Below are 18335 nucleotides of genomic sequence, written 5' to 3' on the forward strand. Positions count from 1 at the left end.
GTAGCAGCAGGGGCCTCGTTTGTCTCCCCAAGCAGCATGCAGATTTCTCGAATGAATGAATGACCCGAGAATGAATAACCCCCCAAAGCGCAGCCCCCACCTCCCCAGGACCTTTCCACCTGGCTTTTAGGCTGAGATCACATGGGCACCTGTGTCTGCGCACCCCCATCCCCAGCCTGGAGGGCCCGAGACACCTGGCACAGAGGCGGAGGCTGAGGAAGGGCAGCAGATTTTTTATTGGACGTATGGACCCCCCCCCTCAATCCTTTTCCTTAATTCACTAATTATGTATTTATTTGTTCATTGTTTTCTTCTGCTCTTCGGTGGGTTCTGTCTCGTTCCCTGTTGGAGCCAACGGTCTGGCACACAGCAGGTTCTCAAGAAGTAGACCCTCGTCCCCAGGACCACATCACAATTTGGGCTAGGCCTCCAGGGGTCATGGAAGCAGACCGGCTAGAGGAGGGCTGGTCACACCCTCTGGGTCTGGCTCTTCCCATGACCTGTAGTCCTAACCGCCTCTCTCGGTGGTCCAGGGACCTTCCTTGGTTCCAGGATCAGGTTGGAGAAGGATGTGTTTTGCTGCTGTCTTGTCATTCTCTGATGAAAGGACACAGGTCTGTGCAGAGGAAGTGTGTGGTGGGTGTGAGGCACTTCTTCCAAGTATCATCTAGGCAAACGTCCATCTTAGGCTCTGTTTACTGAGGGTCAGTTCTGGGCCAGGCCCTGTGCTCCCATTTGATACAGCAACCTCATAACGTAGCTGCTATGATTGTATAAAACTTCTAGAAGAAAACATGAGAGAAATTTGTGTGATTTGGGGTTGGGCAGAGTTCTTAGGTATAATGTGGAGCATGATCCATAAGAGAAAACAATTAATCAATTGAGCTTCATCAAAATTAAGAACTGCTTGGGGGATCCCTGGGTGGCTCAGTGGTTTAGCTCCTGCCTTCAGCCCAGGGGGTGTGATCCTGGAGTCCCAGGATCGAGTCCCGCATCTTGCTCCCTGGATGGGGACTGCTCCTACCTCTGCCTGTGTGTCTGCGCCTCTCTCTCTCTGTCTCTCATGAATAAGTAAATAAAATATTTTTTAAAAAATTAAGAACTGCTCTTCAAAAGTCACTGTTACAGAAATGAATGAAGGCAAACCACAATCTGGAAGAAAATTTTTACAAAGCATACATCTGATAAATAATTTAAATCCCAAAGGCCCTTGTGTGGCACAGTCGGTTAAGCATCCAACTCTTGTTTTGGGCTCAGGTCATGACCTCCTCAGGGTCCTGAGATCAAGTTCAGCATTGGGCTTCCAGCTCTGGGAGGAGTTGGCTAAAGTTTTCCTCTCCCTCTGCCCTTCCTTGTGCTTGTGCTCTCTCCCTCCCTAAAATAAATAAATAAATCTTAAAAAAAAAAAAGATTTTGCTCCCAAATATATAAAGAACTCTACAAAGTCAACAATAAGAAAAATCTGCTTTTTAGAAAATGGGTGAAAGACTTGAACAGATACATTTCACCAAAAAAGATATACAAAGGGCAACTAAGCACATGAAAAGATGCCCATCATCATGAATTAGGGAAATGTAAATTGAAATCAGGATAAGGGACTTCCACATACCTATTAAAATGGTTACAAATTTTAATTTGACACTATCAAGTGCTAAAGAGGATTTGGAACAACTGGAACTCTTGTACCTTGCTGGTGAAAATACGAAATGGTATAGCCACTTAGGTTATCAGCTTCTTCTATAGGTAGTTTATACATTTACCATGTGACCCTGTAACCCCCCCTCCTAGGTATTTATCCTAGAGAAATTTAAAGTTATGTTCACACAGAAAAACTCTGCATAAGAATGCTTATAGCAGCTTTATCTGTAATAGCTAAAATTTGGAAACAACTCAAATGTCCCTCAACTGGAGAATGTATAAACAAATTGCGGAACACTGCATGCAATGGGATCCTACCCAGGAATAAAAAGGAATGAACAATTGATATGCTCAATGACATGTGTTATATTAAGTAAAAGAGGCCAAGCTCAAAAGGCTACAGACCGTATGGTTCCTTTTATGTGCCCTTTTTGCAAAAGCAAAACTATAGGAACAGAAAACAGATCAATGGTTGCTAGGGACTAGAAGTGTGGCTGGAGGGCATGTTTGAGGATTTACTAGTTAGGAGCATGGGAAAATTGGAGGATGATGGAATCATTTTATATCTTGTTTGTGATGATGGTTATACATACGATTGACAATATATGTTTATCCATAAAAAAGGGTGACTTTCACTGTATATGATTTACACACATTTTTTAAATGCGGAATAAATCTGGGTGTGATGGGTGGAATGACTAAGTAATATTCATTCACTTATTCAGTAAATCTTTTATTTTTTAATTTTTTAAAAAGATTTTATTTATGGAGAAAGAGCACATGTGGTCAAGGGAGGGGCCAGGGGAGAGGGAGAAGCAGACTCTCTGCTGAGCAGGGAGCCCCTTGTAGGGCTCCATCTGGGACTCTGGGATCATGACCAGAGCCAAAGGCAGATGCTCAACGGGCTGAGCCACCCAGGCACCTCTCAAGAAATCTTTATTTGAAGCCCACCTTACCTAAGGCTTTGTGCTAGGCATGGGAGCATAAGGAGTGAAAAATTTAGAGACCGTTTCTAACCCTTCCAGCTTTAAGATCTGATGACACCAATGGATTTAAATCTCAGAAAGGGTGGTATTTAGGAACCTGAGCTGCAGACGAGATATTCTTGGGTGGAAGTCCTGGTTCCCTCTGATAGTCATTGAGTCACGTTGGGGCAAATGGCTTTAGCCCTCTGGGCCTGTTTCCTCATATGAAAAATGGAAATAAGCATAGTACTTTTTCTTTTTTAAGATTTTACTTATTTATTCATGAGAGGCAGAGGGAGAAGCAGGCTCCTTGCAGGGAGCCTAACACAGGACTTGATCCCTGGACCCCGGGATCACTCTCTGAGCTAAAGGCAGACGGCTCAACCACTGAGCCACCCAGGCATCCCGAATAGTACTTTATTATAGGTAAACCTGAGGGGGCACCTGGGTGGCTCAGCCAGTTAAGCTCCCTGCTCAGCAGGGAGTCTGCTTATCCCTCTCCCTCTGTTTTTCCCCTCTGTTCATGCTCTTCTTCCCTCCCTCTCTCTCTCTCTCAAATAACTAAATAAGATCTTAAAAAAAAAAAAAACAAACCTGAGGATTATTGTCAGGATTAAATGAGAGAATGCACAAAATGTGCTTAGAATTGTGCCTGATACAAAGAAGGAGTTTAGTAAACATTGTTGGCCTTCCCGGCCCCATTGGTTTTCTAGGGAGGTATGTACAGCAGGTTGTGTAGGCATTTTCTTAGAAGCACAAAGTTATAAATGATGGGTAGGTGTCCAGGGTCCCCCATGAAGCTGCACTTAACACCTAGCATTGCAAAACAAACAAACAAAAACAAAACAAAACACATCAAAAACCACCTAGCAGGTTATAGACACACCCTCCTCTCCTACCATTTGTGTTTATGTGTTCCCTGTTAATGGAAGGCCCACAGGAGGAAGCCAGACTGTTCTTTGCAGGTCAAGATTTTGCAACCCTAGAGCTGCACAGTAATTCGAGTCCTCAGTCCAGGCTGAGCCGGGACTTGCCTCCTTCTCTCCTGCCCCCTTGAGGCTGCTTTGGTAGGGGTCGTGTTAGGTCTGTTTCCTGTGACCGCATGGAGTTGCCTGGGCAGAGAGATCCAATGCATTCATCGGATCTGAGTGTATGAATCCCAGCAGAATTATAATCTTAAAAATTTGCTACTGTGATCTTTCTGGAGGCTTAGCAGTATGTTTCAACTGTCTAAAGAAGGTACACAGCAATCTCATTCTTTTCTCAAGGAAGGGATGAAGGAGGTGCCCACAGGTCTAGTTAGCTCTGAGCCTGTGTCCTGAATTCATCTAGCTGTTCGTTCAACACACATGTGACACCACTCTGTGTCAGGTCTCTAAAACTCCTTGGGATCCAATAGCACATGGTCTCTCACCTAAAGGATCTCACTGCCGAGGAGCAAAAATAAATTAGGGTGGCAGATGAACTAGGGCCACAAATTCTTTGACCCTCCTCTCATAGGTAGTAGGTGCCTATGTCTCCTCCTCTTGAATATGGGCAGGCCTGTGATGGTTCATCAATAGAATGATATTCTGGCATTTTTGTGGGCCAGGCCTTAAAAAAAGATCACTTTCCCCATCTCCTGGAACACAGCCCTGAGCTGTCACATTAAGAAGTCTGATATGTTGAGACCACCAAGATCTCATGTATCTATCTACACAGGGTGAGAGTCCCAGCTGAGCCCGTCCTTCTAGTCATTGCCCCCACTGTCCCAAACCCTCTAGACTGACTCAGGTACCAACTGAATACCACCACATGACCTCATTTAGTGCCACATGGGAAAAAAGAATCACTCAGCTGAGCCCTGCCCAAATTCCTGAAGCAAAGTTTCACGACATAATAATAACATGGCTGTTGTTTGGGGTTGCCAAGTTTTGGGCTGATTTGCTGTACAGCAGTAGATAACGACCATAAAAAGCCAAGAAAAACTGCTGCACCATACATAGAGCAATGGTTAACAAAGCATAAGAAGGTAAAATTAAATAGGCCAATCCCCAGGCTCAAAGATAAACAACCCCATGCAGTAAAAATACAAAATGGGGACAGGGCCAAAGCCAAGGGCACGTGGACTCTAGATCCAAGTAGCTACCGAAGTTTTGGCTATTGTAGGGGAATAGAATCTAAAATGCTCTGCAAGAGACAGAACCTGAGCCAGGCTCCTGCGTGAAGCCAGCAACCAGGGTGCCCTCTGCCACCAGGAAAGGAATCAAAATCTCTAACTGGGAGGATCCTGGCATGGGACTCTGACTTAGAGAAAGTGGACAGTCCAGAGAGGGAGGATGAAGATTTAGTTTGCCCCCGTATATGCCAAAGGAAGCTCCCCACTGGTGCCTCAACTGTGGTTTCAGTGTCTCCCCAATATGTCCATAGAAGGAGCCCTAAAATATCATGAGATCTGCTTCTGGATTGTGTATCCGGAAGCCTGGTAGAGGCAACAGCAACTCTCTGGGTCCCAGAGGGTAAGAAAGGAAAAGAAAAAAGGCAGGATAAAAAAAACAAAACCCTCCCACTCCAAATGAGGCTGCAAACCAAAAATCCAGAAGCCTGGCTGAAATCCTGCAGGCAACAAATTCACCACTCCCCGGCAGAAAATGAAGTCACTGAAGATGAGAAAGATTTATGGAAAGATGAAAGACTTTATCTTTAAAATGAGTGTTTGGGGGGCACCTGGGTGGCTCAGTTGGTTAAGCATCTGCCTTCAGCTCACATCATCATGATTCCAGGGTCCTGGGATGGAGCCCCTTATCTGGCTTGCAGTTCTTCGGGGAGTCTGCTCCTCCCTCTCCCTCTACTCCTCCCCTTGCTTGTACTCTCTCTTGGTCACTTTCGAATAAATAAAATCCTAAAAAATAAATAAATAAAACGAGTGCTTGGAATCCTCAAAGAAAGAATCTTTATTTAAATAATAAAAAATTAAAAAAATAAATAATGAAAAATTTTAAAAAGAGCAAGACTAGCAATATGGAAGTCTGGACAGTCAAAAACTTAAAATGAAAGAAAAAAAACAAATGAACAAACAATAAACAACAGGAATAGATCATTAAAAACACAAAAAAGAAGGAAGGTTGAACCCAGAGTGATGAGCAGGTCTGAAGTCAGAGCTTCCCTAACACAGCTCTGGCACCCTGAAGTTTTAACAGGCTTGAGGGGGGCACAGGAGACCAGGAGAGTGGAAGATTGATTTGGATCCCACATGAAGCTCTGATGCTCAGAGGGATGTCCTCTCTCTGGAAGGGTGAACCACAGGGCAGAGGGTTGTAGGCTGGCTGTTGGGGGCTTCCCACAGGTACAGGACAGAGAGGGATTGCCAGTAGGACCCTGATATTACCCAGTTGGTCCTCCTGCCCAAATTCACTCTTTCCTCATTGTCTGAAGAATCCCAAATTGAACATTTAGTTTCTAATGGTGCTGGGTCGGTGGCACCATCAGGCACCAGGAAGATGCACATCTTCTCAATCCAAGCCTCAGAGAACTCCTGCAGGTAAAATACCACTAAATAAGAACTCAGAAGCAAGACTCACAAAGCACATGAATACATAAGATAGCAAGATAGGATGCTTGGGTGGCTCCATGGTTGAACATCTGCCTTTGGCTCAGTTCGTTATCCTGAGGTCCTGGGATCGAGTGCCACATTGGGCTCTCCATGGGGAGCCTGCTTCTCCCTCTGCCTATGTCTCTCCTCCTCTCTCTGTGTCTCTCATGAATAAACAAATAAAATATTTTTTTAAAAAAGCAAGATAAAGTCAACTGAAATAATAGACAGCAGAATCAGACCAGCTAAGGGTTCAGCTTTGGAACATTGAATGATCATGATATAAAATGGGAATATTTCATGTATTTAAAAACTAAAAAAGAGGGGCACCTGGGCGGCTCAGTCAGTTAGGCATCTGCCTTTGGCTGGGATCATTATCCCAGGGTCCTGAATTGGACTCCCTATTCAGTGGTGAGCCTGCTTCTCCCTCTCCCTCTGCCTCTTTCCCCACTCGTGCTCTCTTTCTCAGAGAAAGAAATAAAATCCTTAAAAAAAAAAAAACTAAAGAAAGTATCAAATGTATGAGAAAGAGATAGGGGATTATCAAAAACAATCAGACAGATATAATAAGGAACCAAATAAAAATTTCAAAGCCAAAAGGAAGGGAAAATATATAGCAGGCAAATATTAACCACAAGGTGGCTAAGGAGGGTACCTGGCTGGCTCAGTCAGTAGAGCATGTTACTCTTGATCTCGGGGTTGTGAGTTTGAGCCCCACGTTGGATGTAGTTTACTTAAAAATAAAATATTAAGAAAAAATGGCTGTGGCACCTGGGTGGCTCAGTGGTTGAGCGTCTGTCCTTGGCTCAGGTTGCGGTCCCAGGGTTCTAGGATTGAATTCCATGTCAGGCTGCTTCTCTCTCTGCCTATGTCTCTGCCTCTCTCTGTGTGTCTCTTATGAATAAATAAAATCTTAAAAAAACTAAAGAAAGTATCAAATGTATGAGAAAGAGATAGGGGATTATCAAAAAACAATCAGACAGATATAATAAGGAACCAAATAAAAATTTCAAAGCCAAAAGGAAGGGAAAATATATAGCAGGCAAATATTAACCACAAGGTGGCTAAGGAGGGTACCTGGCTGGCTCAGTCAGTAGAGCATGTTACTCTTGATCTCGGGGTTGTGAGTTTGAGCCCCACGTTGGATGTAGTTTAAATTATTTTATACCAAAGTGACCTTCAAACACTTTTCATCCAATTTTTTTCTTTTTTTTAAGATTTTATTTATTTATTCATGAGAGACACAGAGAGAAAGGCAGAGACACAAGCAGAGAGAGAAGCAGGCTCCATGCAGGGAGCCTGATGCAGGACTCAATCCTGGGTCTCCAGGATCACACCCTGAGCTGAAGGCAGAAGCTCAACCACTGAGTGACCAGGTGCCTCATCTTGTCCAATTTCTAAGAATCAGTAACATATAGATCATTTTTCCTGACGATACAATTGAGTTAGAAATAATTAGTAATAGGAGTGGCTAGTGGCTCAGTTGGTCAAGCATCTGACTCTTGATTTTGGCTCAGGTCACAATCTCAGGAGCATGAGATTGAGCCCCATGTGGTGCTCTGTGCTAGGCATGGAGCCTGCTTAGGATCCTCTCTCCTCCCTCTGCCCCTGTACATGTGCTCTCTCTGTCTCTTAAAAAAAAACTTAAAAAAACCCAAGAAATAATTAACAACAAAAACTACTTAAAACATTATATATTAAAATTTTAAAACATACTACTAAATAACCCATGGAGCAAGGAAAAAATTTATAATGAAAATTAGGAAATACTTAAGACTGCAAAGTAACTAAAGTGACAATTTGGGGGGCTGCAGATAAAGTAGTGTGCAAGAGGAAATGTTTTAAAATTTTAAATGCTTAATTTAGAAGTCTGACAATTAATGAACTAGGCAACCAACTTAGGAAATCAGATAAAGATCAACAGGATGAGCCCTGCACCTTGGAACCAAAGAAATTATTTTTTAAAAACCCCAGAAATTAATGAATAGAAACCATTATGATAAAAATAATCCATGAAGCCAAAAATTGGTTCTCTAAAAAGACCAAAAACCTAACATATTTTTTGCAACACTGGTCAATAAAATTGAAGACTGGAATAACAATATTAGGGATTGAAGCTCATATCTACAGATGAAGCAGATATTTTAAATAATTATAATAAAAAGATAGCAAAAGAATATTGTAAACAACTTTATACCAGTAAATTTGAAAATAAACACACATGGGCAATTCCTCTCATAGTTATAGAAAAATATAACTTACTAAGATGGATTAAACATCAAAATCAAAGATATTACAAGAAAGGAAAAGTTTTGGCCAATTTCACTCATGAATATCATTGCAAACAACATTGAAAAACTGCTAGCAAACTTAATCTTGCAATTCATAAGATAATACACAAACAAGATGGGTTTATCCTAGGAATGCAGACTCGGTTTATTATTAGAAAATCGAGGAATGTGAGTTTTTCATATTAGCAGATTAAAACCACAAGGTCGTCTTCACAGATACAGTGAAACCAGCCAATAAAACCAACACCCATTCAATATAAAATCTCTTACCAACCTAAAAATAGAATGTCCTTAACTTAATAAAAATTATCTACAAAAATCCTACAGGATGGGTAAATTTCATGGATGAAACATTAAAAGCATTCATTTTAGAGGCGCGTGGCTGGCTCAGTCTATAGAGCATGCGACTCTTGATCTCAGGGTCATGAGTTCAAGCCCCATGTTGGGCACAATGCCTACTTAAAAAAAAATGTAGAAAAAAAAGCATTCCTTTTAAAAACTGGAGAATAAACAAGAATGCCAGGAATCATTACATTCAATATGGCTCTGGAGGTCCCAGCCAGCATAGTAAGACAAGAAAAAAAGTTATATAACGTATGAAGATTGGAAAGGAAAAAACAAATATTTATTATTTTCATATGATATAATTGCTCTACATAGGAAACTCTAAAGAGGGATCCCTGGGTGGCACAGCGGTTTGGCGCCTGCCTTTGGCCCAGGATGCGATCCTGGAGACCCGGAATCGAATCCCACGTCGGGCTCCCGGTGCATGGAGCCTGCTTCTCCCTCTGCCTGTGTCTCTGCCTCTCTCTCTCTCTCTGTGTGACTATCATAAATAAGAAAAAAAAAAATACAATTGCTTTTGGCATATTGATATTCTGATCAGCGAACTTACAAAACTTATCAATTCTGATAATTTATGTACTCTTTAGAGGTTTTTTTTTTTAAACAGACTCTTAATTTTTTTAAATTTATTTATGATAGTCACAGAGAGAGAGAGAGAGAGGCAGAGACACAGGCAGAGGGAGAAGCAGGCTCCATGCACCGGGAGCCCAACGTGGGATTCAATCCCGGGTCTCCAGGATCACATCCTGGGCCAAAGGCAGGCGCCAAACCGCTGCGCCACCCAGGGATTCCAGCAACTGTACTTTTATATTCCCACAGCCAGTACTTAGATAATGTAAATATAAAAAGGGTGCCGTCTGTAATACATTTTTTAAAAAGCAACTAGGAATAATTTAAAAGGAGGGAGGGGTGCTTGGCTGACTCGTTGGAAGTGCATGCCACTTTTGACCTTGGGGTCGTGAGTTTTAGCCCCAGGTTGGGTGTAGATATTACTTAAATAAATAAATAAATAAATAAATAAATAAATAAATAAATCTTTAAAAGGAGAGGATGGGCAAATCTTTAGAAAGAAAACTCTAGGGTGCCTGGGTGACTCTGTTGGTTAAGAGTCTGCTTTCAGCTCAGGTGGTGATCCCAGAGTGCTGGGTCGAGCCCCACATCCAGCTCCCTGCTTGGTGGGGAATCTGCTTCTCTCTTTCTCTCAAAAATAAAGAAATAAAATTTTTTTTAAAAAAAATAAAGAAAACTCTAAAATTCAAGGCAACAAAGAAGGGCACCTGGGTGGCTCAGCGGATTAAGCATCTGCCTTCGGCTCAGTCACAGTCTCAGCATCCTGGGATTGAGCCCCACATCAGGCTCTCTGCTCAGCAGTGATTCTGCTTCTCCCTCTGCCCCTTCCTCTGTGATTGCTCTGGCTCTCACTCTCTCTCAAATAAATAAATAAAATCTTAAACAGACAAGGAAGACCTAAAGAAATGGGAGAGATAATCTGAGATAACTGTGTGTAAAGATCTCAATTCTTCCCAAACTGATCTGTAGAGTCAGTGCATTCCAATCTAAATTAAGATTTTCAATGGAATTTGATAATCTGTTTCTAAATTCTTATTTTATTTTATTTTAATTTTTTAAAATTCTTTTTTTAAACAAATATGTATTTATTTCTTTTTAAGATTTTATTTAATTATTCATGAAAGACACAGAGAGAGAGAGAGAGAGAGAGAGAGAGGCAGAGACACAGGCAGAGGGAGAAGCAGGCTCCATGCAGGGAACCTGACGTGGGACTTGATCCCGGGACTCCAGGATCACACCCTGGGCCGAAGGTAGATGCTACACCACTGAGCCACCCAGGGATTCCAGCACTGTACTTTTATATTCCCACAGCCAGTACTTAGATAATGTAAATATAAAAAGGGTGCCGTCTGTAATACATTTTTTAAAAAGCAACTAGGAATAATTTAAAAGGAGGGAGGGGTGCTTGGCTGACTCGTTGGAAGTGCATGCCACTTTTGACCTTGGGGTCGTGAGTTTTAGCCCCAGGTTGGGTGTAGATATTACTTAAATAAATAAATAAATAAATAAATAAATAAATAAATAAATCTTTAAAAGGAGAGGATGGGCAAATCTTTAGAAAGAAAACTCTAGGGTGCCTGGGTGACTCTGTTGGTTAAGAGTCTGCTTTCAGCTCAGGTGGTGATCCCAGAGTGCTGGGTCGAGCCCCACATCCAGCTCCCTGCTTGGTGGGGAATCTGCTTCTCTCTTTCTCTCAAAAATAAAGAAATAAAATTTTTTTTAAAAAAAATAAAGAAAAGAAAACTCTAAAATTCAAGGCAACAAAGAAGGGCACCTGGGTGGCTCAGCGGATTAAGCATCTGCCTTCGGCTCAGTCACAGTCTCAGCATCCTGGGATTGAGCCCCACATCAGGCTCTCTGCTCAGCAGTGATTCTGCTTCTCCCTCTACCCCTTCCTCTGTGATTGCTCTGGCTCTCACTCTCTCTCAAATAAATAAATAAAATCTTAAACAGACAAGGAAGACCTAAAGAAATGGGAGAGATAATCTGAGATAACTGTGTGTAAAGATCTCAATTCTTCCCAAACTGATCTGTAGAGTCAGTGCATTCCAATCTAAATTAAGATTTTCAATGGAATTTGATAATCTGTTTCTAAATTCTTATTTTATTTTATTTTAATTTTTTAAAATTCTTTTTTTAAACAAATATGTATTTATTTCTTTTTAAGATTTTATTTAATTATTCATGAAAGACACAGAGAGAGAGAGAGAGAGAGAGAGGCAGAGACACAGGCAGAGGGAGAAGCAGGCTCCATGCAGGGAACCTGACGTGGGACTTGATCCCGGGACTCCAGGATCACACCCTGGGCCGAAGGTAGATGCTACACCACTGAGCCACCCAGGGATTCCCTATTATTATTATTTAAAGCTTTAATTTAAATTCCAGTTAGAAAAAATAAATAAATAAATTCCAGTTAGTTAACATACAGCATAATAGTAGTTTCAGGTGTCTTCAGTGATTCAACACTTCCATACAACACCCAGTGCTCATCTGGGCAAGTGCCTCCTTAATCCCCATCACCCATAACCCCCATCCCTCACCCACCTCTCCTCCTGTAACTATCAGTTTGTTCTCTATAGTTAGGAGTCCATTTCTTGGTTTTCCTCTCTTTTATCCTCCCATGTTCTTTTGTTTGATTTCTTAAGTTCCACATATGAGTGAAATCATATGGTATCTGTCTTTCTCTGACTGACTGATTTCGCTTAGAAGCTGATTCTAAAATTATAATGGAAAAGGAAAGGGCCAAGAATTGCCAATCCCAATTTTGAGGAAGAAGAGCAAGTTCTACCAGATAGACGTAGCAGATGTAAAGGTTCATTATAAAGCTGTAGTAAATCAGATGATAGACAAAAAGAACAATGGAACAGAATGCAGAGCCCAGAATTAGAAAGGGAACATTTGGAAATGTGATATATAGAAGTGACATTGCAAACGGAAGGATGGGCCATTTAGTAAGTGAGCAGTGCCAGGAACATTGGCTATCCATATGGGGAAAGAAATGAGGTTGGGTTCCTACCTCACACCATTCATGCAAATTAATTCCATGTGCTGGTTGGAAATCAAAGACAGTGGCACTCAGGATTCATTCACGCACCTGCCCCTCCAAAGTAGCAGGACTCAGGATGCCAACTAGGAGACTGCTAAAGCTGGTTCAAGGTGAAACCATGATTAGCTGGAGACAGTGTCAGCCAGAGGGAGCACTTGCAGCTGTCTGGTGGACCCTAGAGCTTTCATCCTCCCCTCTAGTCAAATTTCTTGGGACTAACACACACCAGGAACTGGCCTTTTTCCTCTCTCAATACACACACCAGACTGAATAATTGAGATCCTTGTGCAGAGGTGAAAGGAGCCCACATCTCCCTGAAAATAAAGTCAATAAACTGCCTGACGTATGCCATTTGATGAAGGTATATTAGGACAAACAAACCAAGAATTTGAAATAAGCATGACATGGAGATAAGGGACGATATTCACAGTATCAAAGAGGAAAGAGAAATAAGGAAAGTGAATCAAGCAGAAGTATTAGAAATGAAAAATATAAATGTTGAAATAAAGGTGGAGAAAACAGAAGTGGGGATATAGCTAAAAAATGAATTAGATGGATGGTCAGAGTGAGTAAATGCCTTGGTACAGTTTATTGATGGGTATGGTGCCCAGCTGTTCCATCAAACACTGGTTTAGATATTGCTGTGAAAGCACTTTGTAGAAGTGTTCGATGTGCACAATCTATTTACTAAATAAAGGAGATGACTTGCAGGAATGTGGGTGGGCCTCACCTGACCAGTTGAAGGCTTTAAGACAGAAAATGGAGTCTTCCCAGAACGGAGAGAATTTGGATTCCAGACTACAATGACATCAACTCCTTTCTGAGTTTCCAGTCTGTCAGTGTGCCTTGCAGATTTTGGACCCAAGACTCCAACATCAACTCTTTTTTTTTTCCTTTTAAAAAGATTTTATTTATTTATTCATGAGAAATTCAGAGAAAGAGGCAAAGACATAGGCAGAAGGAGAAGCAGGCTCCCCACTGGGAGCCCGATGGGGGATTCAACCCCAGGACTCCAGGGTCACGACCTAAGCCAAAGGTGGCTCAGCCACTGAGCCACCCAGGCATCCCTGCAACATCAACTCTTGCCTGAGTTTCAGACTTACTGGCGTGCCCTATGGATTTCAGACTTGCCAACCCCCACAATTACATGAACTAAATTCTTAAATCATATCACACACACACACACACACACACACACACACACACACACACTGGGTCTGCTGGTTCTGTTTCTCTGGAGAGCCCTGACATACAGTGGAAAACGAAATCTCCCTGCACCCTCCTGCTTTATGTTGTAGTTGTGTGTACCCTGGAAACCCCAGCTGTGGGAGTTGCAATAAATCAAGAGGGGCTGAAAGGGACAGTTGGAGGAGGGACAGGGTGAAAGTAGAGGCCAGAGAGACCTGATTGATCTGTTTTTTCATGATTGTACTTACACAGAACATTGGGACCTTAGTAGTTCACGATGATGTCGTGTACTTCAGAGTGTGCCCCATCGGGAGGGACACCATGCCAGGGTGTCCCTCTCTGAGTGTTGCTGCTTGCTTAGTCTCCCCATTGTTGAAGTACCTTTTCTCTTTGGGACTAGTTAGTAATCTGTATGTGTTACTTTGCATGACTATACTGTTCTCTTTGTTTCACCCAATGCTTTTAACATCTCTTGGAGATCCCTTCCTGGCTCAATTAGGGATGACAAAGGGGTGATTTTCTACTTTTATTCTATATTCTGTAGCAGGACAGTTATCTGGTGTTTTGTTTTTAACAGCACAGTAGTAGATCTTGGTTGGTAGGATTAGAAACACAGCCCACCTGGAATCCTAAAAGGTAAGTGGAGGGGACCTGAGACCATCCATTAAAGAGATTCTGGTCCAACCTCCTCATTTTCCAAAAGAAGAGACTCAGACCTAGAGATGGAAAGGGATTTGCTCAGAGCCTTCCAACATGAGCTTTGTAATGACCCAGAGAAGCTTTTTGGCACACAGAAAAGATTTTTACAATTACTTGGATTTCAAGTTTAAGTGATTTGCCTGAACTCAGCCCAGCTGACTGGTGCTTAAGGGGGTGTGCCCATCAGAATTATCTGGGGTTCATTTCTGGAATGGCTGTGCTTCCCCTTCCCCCAGCCTCTGATTCAGCAGGCCCCAGGGTGGTATCTATATTTTGAAAAAGTCCAGATGATTCCTGTTTTGTTTCTTCTCAGAAGTTCACTTTTTTATTTTTAAAAATTGCCCAAGTAATTAACAATGAGTACATTCTTGTGAAGAACACAGCAGGCTATACTGAACCATCTGGGAAAGCCTCCTGCACACCCAGCCCTTAGGCCCACCACACTCCTCAAAAGTATCCACAGTTTAAGCCACCTTCTGGTTGGCTGTCTATGAATTTACTCATTTTGCATGTGCGGACATGTATCTAATTTTTAAATAAATAGGATTAAAGCATTTGTGTTGTTCCATGACTTGCTTTTTTTACTTGACGACGTGTCTTGAAAGTTTTTTCATCTTGCTATATATAAACCTACCTAATTCTGGTTAACAGACTGCAAACTATTTCACTGTACAGAAATATCATTGAAGGAAACCAGAATATGACACCCCAAAATATGCTTCTTTGACATAAGAATTATTTCGAGCCAAAGGCAATTAAAATAGCAAATGCAGGAAAAGCTCTCTTTCCCTTCTCCTTTTCTAGGGTTTAAATTTTCCTTTGCTGGAGACCACTCTAGACTCTTATGAGCCCAGTGGCAGCAGCAGAGGAATCTGAAAACAAACTGCATTTTGTTAGTTTCCTCCATATATTTACTTTCCCACAGTTTGCCACCCTTGGAAGTCTCAAACGGTTTCCTTTGCCCTGTCATTCTCTACAAATGTGTTGTTCTTTGCTGAAGATGCCAAATAAGCCCAAGTTTTAGCCACCCCTTTGAGCCACTCATCCCTGGATTTCTCCCATGTGTATATGAGATATACAGTGTTAACAGACTTCTGTTTGTTTTTCTCTGGTTAATTTGTCATTTCTTACAGAGATCCAGCTGAGAACTTAAAAGTGTAGATAGAAGGAAAAATGATCTTTTCCCCTACAATTATTATGGTTATATATATTTAAATTTTATTTATTTATTTTTAAATATTTTACTTATTTTTTTGACAGAGAGAGAGAGAGAGAGAGCATAAGTAGGAGAAAGGCAGAGGAAGAAGCAGACTCCCCACTGAGCAGGGAGTCTGATGCAGGGCTCAGTCCCAGGACCCTGGGATCATGACCTGAGTCGAAGGCATTTAAGCAACTGAGCCACCCAGGTGCCCCTATCATGGTAATATTATTGTTTTTGTGCACAAGTGCAAATGGCTGAGTTTATCGGCCTCGTCAGCTTGAAACCCGTTAATGATCTTCAGACTGGGTCAAACGCCCTCTCTTGTCTCCTTTTCTGTCTTCCCTCTCCCTTGCCCCTCATTCCCAGGCCCCTCCTCACGACAGTTTTGAAAGCAGAGGTTCACACACTTGGTGTTCATCAGCCTCCCAGAGACAGCTCAGAAAGAACATGGAGGCCCAGTATGATAACAGGTGGGACCCCGCAAGCCCCATTGGTGTTCCTGCCATGCTCCCCACCTGATTCCACTGCCCATTGCTCTAATATAGCATACATAGGTCTGTCTGAATGTACACACACCCTGGTAAATTATGTATGCCTTTGTGTTGGCGTTATTTTTTAATACATTTACTTCTTAAGATTTATTTATTTATTTAAGTAATCTCTGGGGTTGCCTGAGTGGCTCAGTCAGTTGAGTGTCTGACTCTTGATTTCAGCTCAGGTCCTGATCTCAGAATCGTGAGATCAAACCCAGCACCAGGCTCCATGCTCAGTGCAGCGGTCTGCTTCAGATTTTCTCCCTCTCCCTCTGCCCCACTTCCTTTGTTCATAGACTCTCTTTCTCTTTCTCTCTCTCTCTCAAAAAAAAAAAATACATTTAAGTAACCTTTCTACCCAACATAGAGCTGAAACTCATGACCCCAACATAAAGAGTCACAAGCTCTATTGACTGAGCCAGCCAGGTGCCCTATTTGTGTTTGTAAATAGCATGAATGGCATTGGGCTATAAACATTGCTGTGTCTTCCTTTTCTCAACTCAACACTACAGTGTTAAAACTTACGTTGATAGGAACATCTTGCTTGTTCATGCCCAATGGTGCCCATCGAACACATGCCCACATCTTATTACCCATCCCAAGGATGATGGACATGAGCTAATTCCTGCTCCATTCCCACTGTTCTAATTTGCTTCAAGAACCACCAAATTAAAGGGAAAAAAGATAAGTATTTCCATATCCACCTGTTAAGGGGATAAGGAGCAGGAAGAAAGGGCTCCTAGGGAAGAGCAAATAGAAGGTGTGACAGTTTCAGATAAAGTTGGTTTGAGTAATTATTCAGATTACAATGGTTATCTCCTTTTTGGCTGTGAGTCACCCAGACTGGGGATTTATGGTGGCTGTATCTTTCAGGAAGTCCTTTGTAAGGCAGCAAAGTGGTTTAGCCAAGTTTTTTCTTTCTTTCTTTTTTTTCTAAGATTTATTTGTTTGTTTGCTTATTTATTTATTTATTTATTCACAAGAGACACACACAGAGAGAGGCAGAGACACAGGCAGAGAGAGAAGCAGGCCCCATGCAGGAAGCCTGACGCGGGACTTGATCCCGGGTCTCCAGGATCACACCCTGGGCTGAAGGTGGCGCTAAGCCGCTGAACCATCTGGGCTGCCCGGCAAGTTTTTTTCTTTTTTGTGGCTGATGTCTGCTTAGGTGTTTTTAGCTTAAAACAGCCCCAATGCCATTGAAGTGGACTTTGGATCCCTATCACTGTATGGTCCACAGAGCCAAAATATGTACTTTCTGGCCCTTTACAGACGGCAGAAACTGTGGCCCCTTGGCTAAGAGCTTGGACTTTGGTCACTGACTGCTTGAGCTTGAATCATTCTTACCACTTTCAAGTGTACCTTTTTCTGTAGCTCTGTTCTCCCTTGCAAACACAGAGAACAGCGCCAGGCACCTAGCGAGTACCCTCTGAGGGTTAATTAGTGATACTATCCTCGACTGAAAAGCGGTCCTTAATTTTGACATGACCTTGTTTTGTGTTTCTGCGGCCTTATTTTAAGATTTTCAGCATCGGTAGGTCAGAGATTTTTCTCCTATATTTTTACATTATCTTTATAGTCTTAAATTACCTAGAATCTGCCTTCATATCTGGTGTGTGTAGGAGATGCAATTTTCCCCCCTAGAGTAAGTTGGTTCTCCCCACACTATACACATCACTCATCAACCCAACTGCCCCATGGCCTTGTGGCTCTTCAATCACGGATCAGGTCCTGGTGTGTATGGAAATCTGCTTCTGTGTTCTTTAGTTTCTTTGGTTTATTTGTCTGTGCCAGCCTCTTTTCCATGCTGTTTTTCTCACTAAGGCTGGAATGTAAGCTTCCAGAGGGCAGGGAACATTGTTTTATTCACTGATGTATCCCACATGCCTAGAACAGTGCCCAGCAAGCAACAGATACACAACAAATATGTAGTGAATGAATGACTCTGGAATGTTTTAATGTCAGATAAAGTGAGTCATGACTAATGTGCATTTATTATTTTTCGGGAGATTCTGTGCTCAAGAAACACACGGGGGTCACCCTAGGTCCAAGAGACCTATCCCAACAGAAGTGCCCCAGCCCAGGAGCCTGTAGGGCAGGCCAGAGAAAGCTTCTCACTTCAGAGGAGAGCTGCCTCCTTCTAGAAGACATGCCTCACCTTCTCTTCCATCTCCAGCCCTCTCTCACCTTTCCAGGTACCTTGAATGAACACCAAATGGACTCATCTCCAAATTCCCAACCCCTAGGGCAGAACCTGGCACACACTGCAAACCTAGAAGAGATTGGTT

Source organism: Vulpes lagopus, chromosome 5, assembly GCF_018345385.1.
Source record: "Vulpes lagopus strain Blue_001 chromosome 5, ASM1834538v1, whole genome shotgun sequence".
In the NCBI taxonomy this organism is placed as follows: domain Eukaryota; kingdom Metazoa; phylum Chordata; class Mammalia; order Carnivora; family Canidae; genus Vulpes; species Vulpes lagopus.